Below are 12,630 nucleotides of genomic sequence, written 5' to 3'. Positions count from 1 at the left end.
TAAACAAGCATAAGCAGGTCTACCAATTGTGTTGGAGGCCTAACAGCCAAATGTTGATAAAATACTGGCTTTGCTGTTTTAAATGTGACTTCTCTATTACTACTACTTCTACCACTATTAGGGATGTCAATGGCTAACCGCAGATAATATTTTTGACCTATTCGGCATGTCGGTCTATAGGTTAATTTGCACGCATGCACACACGCACATTGTTTGACCAGCATGATGGTTAACAATAGCTTCTGGGCTAAAAAAAAAAAAAAGTAATGCCCAAAACGCACTGCATGCATGAGCATTGCTTGACAGCAACCTTGCCGAACTACTGTGTCTTGCATGCTTGCAGTGTTCACACTGGCAGCATTATTGCTGCAACGCTGCTACATATCTGCCTGCTGCTATTGGCACTGTATTTCCACTATTATAAGCAAAAATTCTACTCCTGTCCGCACAAGCTCCTGCATTGTCATCAAAATGGTTCTGCAAATATTTCATAATAAAATGCCTTGCGTCAACAGGGATTGAAGGGATTCGTTGAATAGAAACATTGTCAGAGGGCTTTTATTTTGAAACATGGTTAAGTAAAAGTGATATATTTGTATTTACTTATGTCTGTGACAGATAGAAAAAAAGAAACTGCCGCAAAAGGTTATCAAAACTCAGTGTTCACTGTCTATTTCTGCTGAAAACCGCGCACATCATGCAGAAAAAAAACCCGGCAAGACTCCATTTCTGTAGATGTGCCACAGCTAAGCAGCACTGTGAGATGCACCTGACCAGCAAGTGAGAGCAGCAGTGTGGTTGCTCCAACTTCTTTCCATGGGCAACATAGTGTGTGTGTGTGTGTGTGTGTGTGTGTGTGTGTGTGTGTGTATATATATATATATATATATATCATGTTGTGTGAGTGTCTGACCAGCGAGAGCAGCAGTGGGCGACATAGTGTGTGTGTGTGTGTGTGTGTGTGTGTGTGTATATATATATATATATATATATATATATATATATCTATCATGTTGTGTTATGGGTGTTGGACTGTCAACAGTTTCACTTTCACTTTTTCATCCACACACACATACAAAATTAGGAACTACAGCAAAATCACACAACTTTGTCTTCTCTTTAAGAGTGAAAAATATATAGCTGACAGCATTCTGCCAGATAGTGCAGTAACACATGAAGCTCAATGAACAATCTAAACTGCAGCTAAACTGTTGCCCTTAGCTGATCCCTTTCAATGAGCGCTTAAACAGCGTATACGTAACCCACAGCTGTACTATAAAGACAGATGACAGCTTTCACAGCTTGCACTTATTACAGCATCCCATCAATGTTACATGTTGCTAATTTGAAATTGTTTCGGCTGCAGTGTGGGCATAGCCTCAGTCATATTTTCATACATACCGAGCCAAGCAAAAAAGGAAAGAAAAAAGAAATATGCAAAAGGAAAACAGATCTAATCCACCTGTAGACCAGGTCAGCCTCCTGCACCTTCTGACCTCACCCCCCCTTTCTGTGTGACGTACCGTGGAGGATCGAGCCTTCAGTCGCCAAAGAGGAAAAAGAAAAAGCAGCAGCGACAGCGCAGCTGAGCCAGACCGCTGAGAAATACAGCCCAATGCCTCCACGGGCTCTCCATAACAACCGCCTGCCGTCTCAATATCTTTAGGTTTGTCTTTTTTCTCTCAAAGCTTTCTCCTCCTCTGGTTTCTCATTCCACAAGCTATACTGATCGTATGCACACATGCATACACACGCGCTCAACAGTGGCAATGTATGGCTTGCAGCGGGGGAGTGAGGAAGAGACCACCAGGTACAGAGCAGGGAGTGAAGGATGTGGATTACCAGGAGAGGCAGGAAGGAGTAAATGGGGGAAAAAAAGATCCTTATTAGTCCACCTAATGTACATACAAGCTTCCACTACTTTTCATTTTCCTTATATAGGCTTTATATGATTTTGGCATGAAATGTCATAGGTTGATTTCTACAGCTCCACTTCTCAGAGTTCATATATTGTTTTTTATGTACTGTAAATCTGTGCAACTTGTTTGGTAAAATGTCCAGAAAAACCTTGATTTTGACTCAAACTGGACTTTCTCAGCCTTTGGTATGGCACACAAATGTTCAGAATTTTCCAGGAATGTCATGAGGAGTTAAGAGGGTATAAGACTGTTATAGACAGTATGAGATTTTCATGGTCAAAGTATAGTCAAAAAAATATCACAGAATACAGCATCACACAATTACTATCAGTTACAAAGACTTAGGGAAAGAAAAAGTTTTTTTTGTTTTTTTTTTCTCTTAATTATAAAAACTTAAAACCTTTTTTAAATTAAAGTATGCGCCAAAAGTCTTTTAAAAAATGAATAAAATAAAGGAAAGATTCCTAATCCGGTTGCATTTTACGTATTTATAAGCAAGAAAGTTTTTTCGTTGCACTTGCACCTTCATAATTTTATGTATGGGCTCAGTGCTGTTTTATACAACTGCTCTGATGTTCTTCATTTTTATGTCATAGGTCCATGTGTTTCTGTAGTTTGTTTTTTTTTAAAGTCTGGAAGGTACTTTGTAATTAAAAAAACAACATAAAAACCTTGATAACCATTCATTTTCATTCCCCAGTTTATCTTGAAATTAGTATACTGAAGTAAATCCATAGTTAACACAGTATATTACTGTGGCATCAGCGTAAAAAATAAAAAAAGATTTTTTTTTTAAAGACATAAATACGGAAACCATTTTGAGATGTTTATTTTGGAGTCATTGTCATGCAAGATATTATGACTTCTATGTCCCTTTCATCTCTGTTATGGTTGGATTTTTTTTAAACTGATATTTATTGCTGTACTCGCAAATAAAGAACATTAACATAATTAACAAAAGCTGAATTATTATCTGCATTAGATCAACATTCTGTTCATGCACACACAGCGTGACCACCCCTCTCTGCTGCAATGAGTTGGTACAGCCCATGAGAAGCTGCTCAGTCACTGTTGCTACGGCCCACCCTCTTTGAATATAGGACATGACCAAGACAATGTATACAGCTTCAGTCGAGTGCACCTACTGAACTCCTGGACTGTGTTCATATGTGTGCTTTGTGAAAGTGAGAGTATTCACAGATTGGCAGGTGACACTTTCATTATTGAATGCAGCTTCACCACAGCCCTGACAGCAGGTTTAACGGAGCAGCAGTCGTGTCCTGATGAGATTTCTTCTGTTGTGGAAACCTGCCTGCATCTGGCTTCCACATGAGGTCAGAGTTAGTCATAATCTGGTGTTTCCCCTATATGATCCAGCAGTGGTGTTACGAGACAAACACACAACAAAAAGCAAAATAAACCAATTATAAAACTATAAGACCAAAAACAATAACCTCAAAATCCAACATGGATCATTTTGAAAGCACTTCCTATGCGTAGAACCTCACACTTCTCACTTAATTTATCTGGCCCAGTGCTGTACCGACAGCTAATCACTCACATCACCAGTATTTCAAACTGCTGTCAATCACTTTAATTGTTCCACATCTGCCTCAACTCAAAAGGGATATGTTAGTGTTTTGTATTAATACACTCGTAGCAGACTGATTTGTAAGTCCACCTGCAAAAACAGTGACAAAGAGAAAAGCAAATACTAATTTACTATCCCTGAAAACTCAAGTAAAAAGATGACAAAAAAGATTATTTACATTTAAAAAGCTAAAACGTTTGCTTTTTTGCATTCAAAATTCCAAATCAATTATAAAGACTGCTCCTGACTAAAATTCTTTGAATTATAATTTTTGCTCAAAACAGTCTTCTCTGTAAAAGATTACTTCTATCTCTAACAAGTTTAAGGCCTCTAAAAGATTTGCATTCTTCAACATTAACGGGAAACAATGGCAATATTGAAAATGTTAAAAAAGAAAAAATCACTACAGAACACAGTGGAAAGTGGTCAGAGAGGATGTATGTATGCTTTGTTAACATGAAAACACTGGTGTCCCTGCTTCTAAACTGAAAACCCTGTTAGGCTCCAGTCCATTGTTTCCCGCCATCTGTGTACACCCAGATCCAGGATGTTTACTAAGAGTAAGAAATAACCTTGGACTGCACACAGCTCCACACACAGAGAGCCAGAGTCCTTAGTGTATAGATACATAGCGTACGTAGTGGAGCGTTACAGCCAGTGGACTGCTGCCACTATTCTAATGTGTATAATCACGGGAGCATAAAAGTGAGATCTAGGATAAGACACAAGGAAAATGTGAAATTTTGCTATAACATGAATATTAAGCGATAAATGCTAGAGTCCGTAGAAGGTGAATTGTCCCTTCTTTGTCTTCTGAGACCACAAAAAAAATGTATTTCTTAATCTTAAAAATAGAGAGAAAATCTATCTAAAAATAAATCAGTAAAACTTTTTTTTTAAATAAAATAACACGAATGCATTAAGTCATCTGTATATCTGCCTCTAAGTGCCTGTTTGTGTGTGTATGTGTGTCATTGCTCCCCTAATTTTTCACAGAGCATTTTCAATCTCACACACGTTCCCTGCCAGACTGATAATTCCACATGAATATTCATCATTTATTGAACTCCACTGGTCTCTGTGTAATTTTAAGTGTGAGCGTGGGGGTGTGTGTCCTCATTTCAACTCGTGAAACGCCACGGGGGGGTGGGGGGGCAGTCAGACATGCTGAGATGTTCAGAGCCATGCAGCCAGCCAGTTTGGGGCCTCAAGTCTCTGAGTACACAGAACAGGGAAATAGATCATAAAGGCTGGTGAAAGAGATGAGAGAGAGAGAGAGAGATATTATCTTCCATCTTTTTCTCTTTCTTAACTATCAGTTCAGCCTGAACTAACTGGCATTCTCCAAAATTAAATTGACAGACAGATTAAGTCTTTAATTTGACAGCTATAATGTCTGCCAATTTTGCATTTTGTTTTGAATCCTTAATGAAAACCCTTTTTTACTTCCAGGTTATTTCCACCCAGGATGGAAATCATTTTTACATCGTCATGATTGAAAGTGTTAAAACCCTTATCGTCTTTTCACTGTAGATCTTAACAAACATAACTCCACCAAAGGACTCAAAGACTGAAGGCTGTGAACTGTAAGGAGTGGATAACCGCGAAACTGCGACTCAGGATGAACAATTATCACAAAGATGGTCTGTTACATAGTACTTCGAGAAGTAAGCATGCTGTAAGCATCTGAATGGGCAATTAAGGGGGATGCTGAAAATATGTATAAATTGCCTTATGGGCCGTTTCACTAGAGCTGTGCTGCTCAGTACTCAGGTCAAAGTTTGCTCTGTTAGATGTGGTCACTCATGTATGGGAGGGAAACATCCCGGTGGGAGACGCAGAGGGGCCCTATTGAAGGGGCTATGGTGTCACACTTAAAATGGTCTATTTGTTTTTGCTTTTTTGTAATTTTTCCTAGACCAATGTGATTTTTGTCTGTAAACTGGTGTGAGACCTACAGTCAAGAGATTAATAAAGTAATAAATGTTTAAAAAAAAAAAAACAACACAGAGCGTTAAGAATAGGCAATGGCATCATGTCACAGTGAATGGGTTTTAGCGGCCAATCTTTAGAGCACACTTCTTTAACAGAGACAAAATACAGGAATCAACCAGTCAAAGAGCGAGTGCAACATTCCAAACCAAGAGAAGCAAGGAGCATTATTTTGCAAAATCAAAAGAAATATAAGGCTGTCCCACGAATCGCCACTCATCACACAAACATCTCTGCGTCACCACTTAAGCTCAAGAAAACATATTTTCACGACACCAACACTGCATCACACTTAACGTCGGTCATTACAGTTTGTCTTTCACTTAGGCCACATTTTGATAAACGCTGATTAACGTTCCACACTAAGTGTTCCCTCCAGCCAAAGCAACAGCCGCTGCTGTTTCTGTACTGTTTTAGACTCATTTCCGTCTTGGTGATTAACGTCATTAACGTCAGCTGTAAACATAGAGGCCATTTCGATTTATTATTTTTTATTATTAATTTTATATCGTTGTTGTATTATTAATCTTATATCGTTGCACTCTCAATGCCTTAATCAACTTCCACTCGAGCCATGGGTGATCCTGAGCTAAAGTGGTCGGGTGAAGTGTGCTCAGTGTCCACTGTAAGCTGGAAAGATGCAAAATCACATTCCGTTAGCGATCCACTTCCCACGCCCGCTGTGAGAATGATTATGATGCAGCAAACGTTAACCATTCCACCATGTTTTCAAGCTGAAGAAAATATAAACTTAGTCGCACTGTATACTAAGTCTCTAACATCTTTCCTACAATGCCACTCTCATCAAGATCCTATCCTGTATAATAGGGCCAAAATAATGGGCAACAATAAACCAAAAAATTGATAAAACTAAAGATTGTATTTACCCCATTTAAATTAATAAGAAATGAATGGCATTTTGTGGCACTACTAAAGTCATTAGGGAAATATTTGCAAAGACTGAGGGCAAATAAAAGAAATTTCAAATTAGATTTATAATACAATAAAATGTAGAAAAATGTGCAGAAGTCTGGACGCCACCTCTGCATACCAGGTATTTATTATAATCTCCAATTCATAGTGATGGATGCACTACGCAACAGTGTACGGTTGGCTATATGTAACTGTTGCTGAAACAATTAAGCAATTAACTTAGTTGATCAACAAAAAATGTATGTTCAACTTTTATAATACACTCTTTTGTCATTAAAATACCAAATATTTGTTGGTTCAAGCATCACAAATGTGAGGATTTACTGCTCTTCTCTCTTGTATTTCACTGTACATTAATTTTTCTTTTAGGAGTTGGGATCATAGGTCTTGAATAACAATCAATCTGATAATGTTACCTGCTATTTTACACATTCACATTATCTGCAGACTACATGATTATTTGAAAAAGTGGTCAACAGAATGGTATTTTATTTCACGAAACAAGCACAAAACCGATCCAGGCTCATGTGTGCATATTACATCCATGGCTCATTTTCAGCTCAATGCAACAAAATAACCAGCTCCTGTATCTTGCTTTACTTCTCTAAATATTAAATATTGACCTCTGCTCACCTCTACTGCTGCCATCCCACAAACATGGCCCAAGGCATTAGTTAGAAGCTTGGTACACACACTAAAACAATACATAAATATTCTATAAATATTCTAAAAGACAAGGACCAAAAACATACACTAATCCGTGAGCTACAACACTGTATTCACCTTTGGCTTTAAAGACATATTGCAGCCATACTTTACTTACTTGATCTAGGGCTCCAGTGGGTGAGTCATGTGTTGGCTGTGGTTGGCCTTGTCCAGGGCTCAGAGCAAAGATAAAGGAAGGCTGGGGAGACTGGGGGGAGTGAGATCAGTGGTGGGCAAACAGCTTGGAGTCAAGGTGATGGAGCAGTGGTGGTGGCTTGGTTATGGCTCCACAGCCGCTCTGTCACATGGCACCATCCCAGGTGCAGGGAGAAGCCTGTTGGCCTCTGGCTGGGAGAAAAGAGACAATGTACAATTTTAATAAGTGATACAGTTGATTTTTTTTTAAAAAATCTGACACTACTCTGTATTGACACAAGTTTATTTGTCATGGGAGTTATCAACAAACATAGTACTGGAATAGCATCTCTTTTTGATTGAACGTGTTGAATCATGTTGCAGATTAAATGATGCTGTACTTCCAGTAGTTAAAGTTTCCTGTAAAAGTGACAGTAAAAACTGTTCCCATTAGGCTTGGGCGGTCTCACAGTATTACGGCATACCAGAGTATTTAGAAATCCCAAAGGTATGTTTTTTAATACTGTCATAAAAACAGGCACTCCTCTTTGTATGTAGTGCACAACATGCACCACCAGAGATCAGTCTCAGGTCTCTACTGATGGAACATGCAGTTGAGCTTAAAAATATCATGACAGCTAATGGTAAGTGGGATAGGTAACAGGACTGCAAACAGCCAGCGGCCACCAACAGTATCACACTTATACTGTCATATACCGTATAACCCGTTGAAGCTCAGTAAAGTATGACGGTATGAAATATTACATACCACTGAGGTCTAGATCATATTTATCATGTTTAGAAATATGAAGAAAAAAATTGATATCATAAGCAGCACCATAACACATGAGGGCCCCCTGGAGCTAACCAAGAGTGAGACCTTTTCCTGCAGCACAAAGCAGGCAAATTTTTAAATCTTTTACACTGACAATACTTACAGGCTTTTCCACACGTTCACTTATTTGTGGTGGCTCGCCACAACAATATCTACCGCCATGTATGGATTTTCTATTTTTTTGGGCTGGACCATTCATGTTGTAATATACATACACTGTTCGGTTATTCCTTGCACCACACTCTGGGCAGAGGCAGAGCAGCAGGCATAGTGACGGTCAATATTAACTGTTCATTGCGCTGGGTCTAAAAGTTTGCATTCAAACACCGCTGCAGCTGCTGCTGCTCATCCATTGATCTGATCTGATCTGATCATCTCTGACCGGATGGATAAATCATTAATCCACACCACGACTCAAACTCCACAAAGCGTTCCTGAGTAAAAATAAACTCATGAAGAGTTTTGGCTTAGCTGTGTTCACAGCCCTGCAAAAAAAAATCAGAATTTAAAGAGGACAAAACACACACAAACACACAGAATTTACAATTCTGTGGGAAATACTGATACCTTCATTTTATAAATCATTTCAAAACACACAACAAAATGTAACTACTTCAGAACACTGGACACCGTTTATTGAGTTAATTGTGGTGATCCTGCGACGCCCATGATTGCGGGAGCTGACCAGGGTACTTTGTATTTGACTTCTCATTATCATCGTCACAAAGAGCAGGATTTCATTCTCAAAGTTGTTGTTAATTTTTAAGAATTTTTCCCTGCAAAATGCAGTAAGACTAAGACATGCCAGAAACATTATAAAGGACATCATGTGCAATAATACACCACTTGCAGGCTGTCATCTAATGCATGTTAAAAAAATATATGCATACATCTAGATGCTTTGACTAAGACACCATTAATAATCAGTTTCAGCACATGCAGAGCAGAAGTCTGCACACTGATTCATCTGCTCCTGATGTTCATGTTTCTTGACAAGTCATCAGCCTGATATCCGCAGACAGCTGCACAGTTAGCCACCCAGCAGGTAAGTATATACTGAACACAGTAAAATCTGCACAATGTTCTGTCAACTTATGTGGCTTCACCTCTCATAATCACAACGCCTCGTCAAGCACAGCACAAATCCGTGTGCACAGTCCTTTTTTCCAGTCTGCCCCTCTCACAGATTTAACCAATCCAACTAGACACCCGGAGCTGAGAGACACCTGAGTCATGACAGGCTGTAAACTGCAGCAGATGGACATATAGTGTAACTACTCATGTCGCGGTTTACAGGACTGCTGTGACATCACAGAGCTGATGTAGCAAGCTATCTTCTTTTACACTTTTACACTTACTGACAGTAACCATTTTGTATATGTTGTATTAACTAAATTATAACTATGTCGATAACATTGTGCAAAAATGCAAATTTGTCCCCATAGGTACATTAACTGTCTAGGAAAGTTTTCTTTTATTGTTTCCCAATAAAGTGATCAAGTGACAGTTACAGTTTACATCGATGTCTGTCCAGACTCATATGCAGCCATGATGGCAGACCATGCATCAGATTTGATGTTTCTGCAAAGAAGCTATATATATTCTAAAAAAGAAAGAGGAAAAATGCTTTACACATATCTTCAACTCAGCAGCACGAGACCTATACAATCGGTACAGTTTCAACATTATTGTCATCAATAGAGTATGGAACTAAATGTCTCCCCTTCTGTTTCTGAGTTACGGCATTGAATAATGGCTAGAGGGTGTTTCTGTAGAAAATTATGATGAAAAGTGAAGCCGTGGTTAAGTTAAGTTGGAAAGTTGACCTTTGATTTTTAGAATATAAAATGTCATCACTTTATAAATTTATTCTTTTAAACATTTGTGTAAAATTTTATCATAATTAGCTTAGGAATTCTCAAGTTACCAAAAATGTGTTTGGTGAGGTCACAGTTACCTTTGACCTATGACCACCAAACAGATAAGCATTGGGTTTTTTTATTGGCAGGTGACTAAGGCAAATCTAGAATCTATTTGCATAAATCACCAGCATGTGGCTGGTGCTGATTTGTAACCCTGCCTTTGAAAACCAAAACCTAATCGGCTCATTCTTGAATCCAAGTGGACATTTGTGCCAAATTTAAAGAAACCCCTTTACTGTGCGATATTGCGTTCACCTGTAACCGACCTGATTCAAAGTCGGAAGTCGGAAATGCAATTAGAACCTGTAGCACAATTTGCTTCACTAGGAGAAAATTCACAAAGCACTCTGGCTTTAATAGTTTCCTGTGGTTCCTATACAGATGAAATTAAAACTTAAAGTAGAATAAAAGGAAGAAAAAAAGGCACAAGAGCACAATGGAGAGTGAATGATTTCCAGAAAAAGCAAAACTTAACAGATATCAAACATAACCCTAAATTGGTCCTCTTCATTGTGGTTACCTGATAAATCAAAAATATCTCAGAAACACCCAGAGAACTGAGATAATGGTGGCATGCCATGCTGACATTTCATTTGCCAGGGAGACAAAGTAGGCAACCCATCCCTTCATGAGTATCATATAAGGATGATAAGGATGGGATTTGCGCCAGATGTGGAGGTGTGCTCAGGAAAAGCAGAGTGTCGACTGACAAGACCCTGCCACCATGTTTATTCTGTATATCTATCTGGAAATTCATAATTGGGGCCTTTTACCTCCATGTCTACTTTGCCTTCAACACTGATCACAAGCAACCTGTTTAAAAGTAACGAGTCTTTGTCTTTGAAGGAACATATATATATATACACACACACACACACACACACACACACACACACACACACACACACACACACACACAATCTTATTTAATTCGCTGCCAGCAAAGACACATGCATTTATTAAGGTTCCACGGTACACTTTGGCCTACTTTAAACAGAGGCTAAATTGCCAAGGAAAACCTGCCGCTATACACGCACTTTGGAATTCAACCATACAGTTTTATCAAAGATAACACAGCCTGCTTGTCCTTGATTTCTTTCTTGTGTCAGAAGAGGCTCCATCCGTCCTTCACTGAGTTTATTCCAGACACAATCTCCCGGCTTCGGTAGCACAGCTAACACTGGCTTGTTTTGGAACAGTGCAACAGTCTTTATGCCTCATCTATCAGTGCTTGTAAATAAGTACAAGGACTGCTTAACAAATGGTGCAGATGTGGAAAGGTCAGGCAGCTTATACAAACACATTATAAGCCAGAAGAAGGTCAAAGGGAGAGTTCAAATTTGGACTTCTGGTCTTTTCTTAATTATAAGCTAATAGCACTTTATGCATTGCAGAGTCAGTGTATCACATTACTGCACCCATAATACATTTGTCAGTTCTCTCTCACCTTATTATGTAACAATGACACACTGCCAACATACACACCCATTAGATCACTTGTTGATTTCTGATCACATCAGACCGCACATTTTCAAGACAGAGATCCTCCCTTTATTATAAACATTTTACGCACTGTACTATATATATTGTTACTGATTACAAGTATATGAAAGCAAGCTGCAGAAGCACAGCAGTGGACTGCTACCTTTCACTTGTTTAACTTCTGTATGGGAAAACTTTAAGCTATGGATTAAAGACATTATACACATCTGACTTTAGAGAAAATTCTCCTATATATTATGGGTATGGAAACCTTTTTTCATCCTATATAGAAAAAATGGACATTGTTGATACTGCAGTGTTGTAATAATGACCCCAGATTATATATACATTATTTTTTTATTTGCAATTTTTAACTATTTTTTATGTTTTTTTATTACACTTTTATTTTATGTCTCACCTACAGGCAAGGTAGCTTTAACCTTGCACAACTGCATATAATAAGCTTTTTTAAATACACTTCTGCTCATGTGTTTATCCTAATATGCTCTCTTTACTCCACAGATGGTGATGCTTCATCTCTCATTCAACAGGAGTAGGCCACTTGTTAAACTGTAAATAAATATACTAAGCCAGAGGGATTACAAGAAGAGAGAGAATCACTGAGGGAACATTATCAGGAAATAAATAAACTCAAAACATTTGTAAAAGTAATAAGATGAAGAGACCATAGTCAAGCTGGCAGGTCTATAAAGGAACAATTTATGCTGCGTTCCATTCAGAGACGGATATTCCTACTTCCATCAAGAAAAAGTACAATGGAACGCCCCTCAGAGTCAGAGTTCCTACCTGTGAACTTGGGGCAAATCCATGTACCTCGACTTCATTAGTGTGACTTCACACATTTTTATTTAATGTCTCACCTACAGGCAAGGTAGCTTTATTTGTCATTTTTAAACATAGTTTAAAAAGTGAAATTAAAAGTTGTCCCTAAATCCTGCTCCATCTTTTGGCGGAGGAGATTTTGATTCTCACAGCCTGGGAAAAGAAGCTGCTCTGTAGTCAGTTTTGTATCTTTTCCCAGATGGCAGCAGGGTGAACAGACTGTGGAATGTATCTGTGATGTATTGCATCTGTATGATTTTGAATGATTGTATG

At 38.5% G+C, this 12,630-nt stretch overlaps 1 protein-coding gene across 4 annotated transcripts in view; it reads right to left on the bottom strand.

Annotated features, from left to right (window-relative positions):
• The window catches only part of ncoa1 (nuclear receptor coactivator 1), a 71,940-nt gene that overhangs the window by 43,772 nt on the left and 15,538 nt on the right, over nt 1-12,630 (bottom strand). For 3 of the 4 annotated variants that reach the window (XM_042504031.2, XM_042504034.2, XM_088089173.1), the window contains exon 2: nt 7,259-7,488. The gene's annotated coding sequence lies outside the window, so the exon portion shown is untranslated. The remainder of the gene's footprint in view (nt 1-7,258; nt 7,489-12,630) is intronic. The other variant, XM_042504033.2, reaches the window with a different exon arrangement.

This window comes from Plectropomus leopardus, chromosome 16 (genome assembly GCF_026936395.1).
Source record: "Plectropomus leopardus strain MGB_pleo_1.0 chromosome 16, ASM2693639v1, whole genome shotgun sequence".
Lineage (NCBI taxonomy): Eukaryota > Metazoa > Chordata > Actinopteri > Perciformes > Serranidae > Plectropomus > Plectropomus leopardus.
This window is presented reverse-complemented; position numbering and strand designations above follow the sequence as displayed.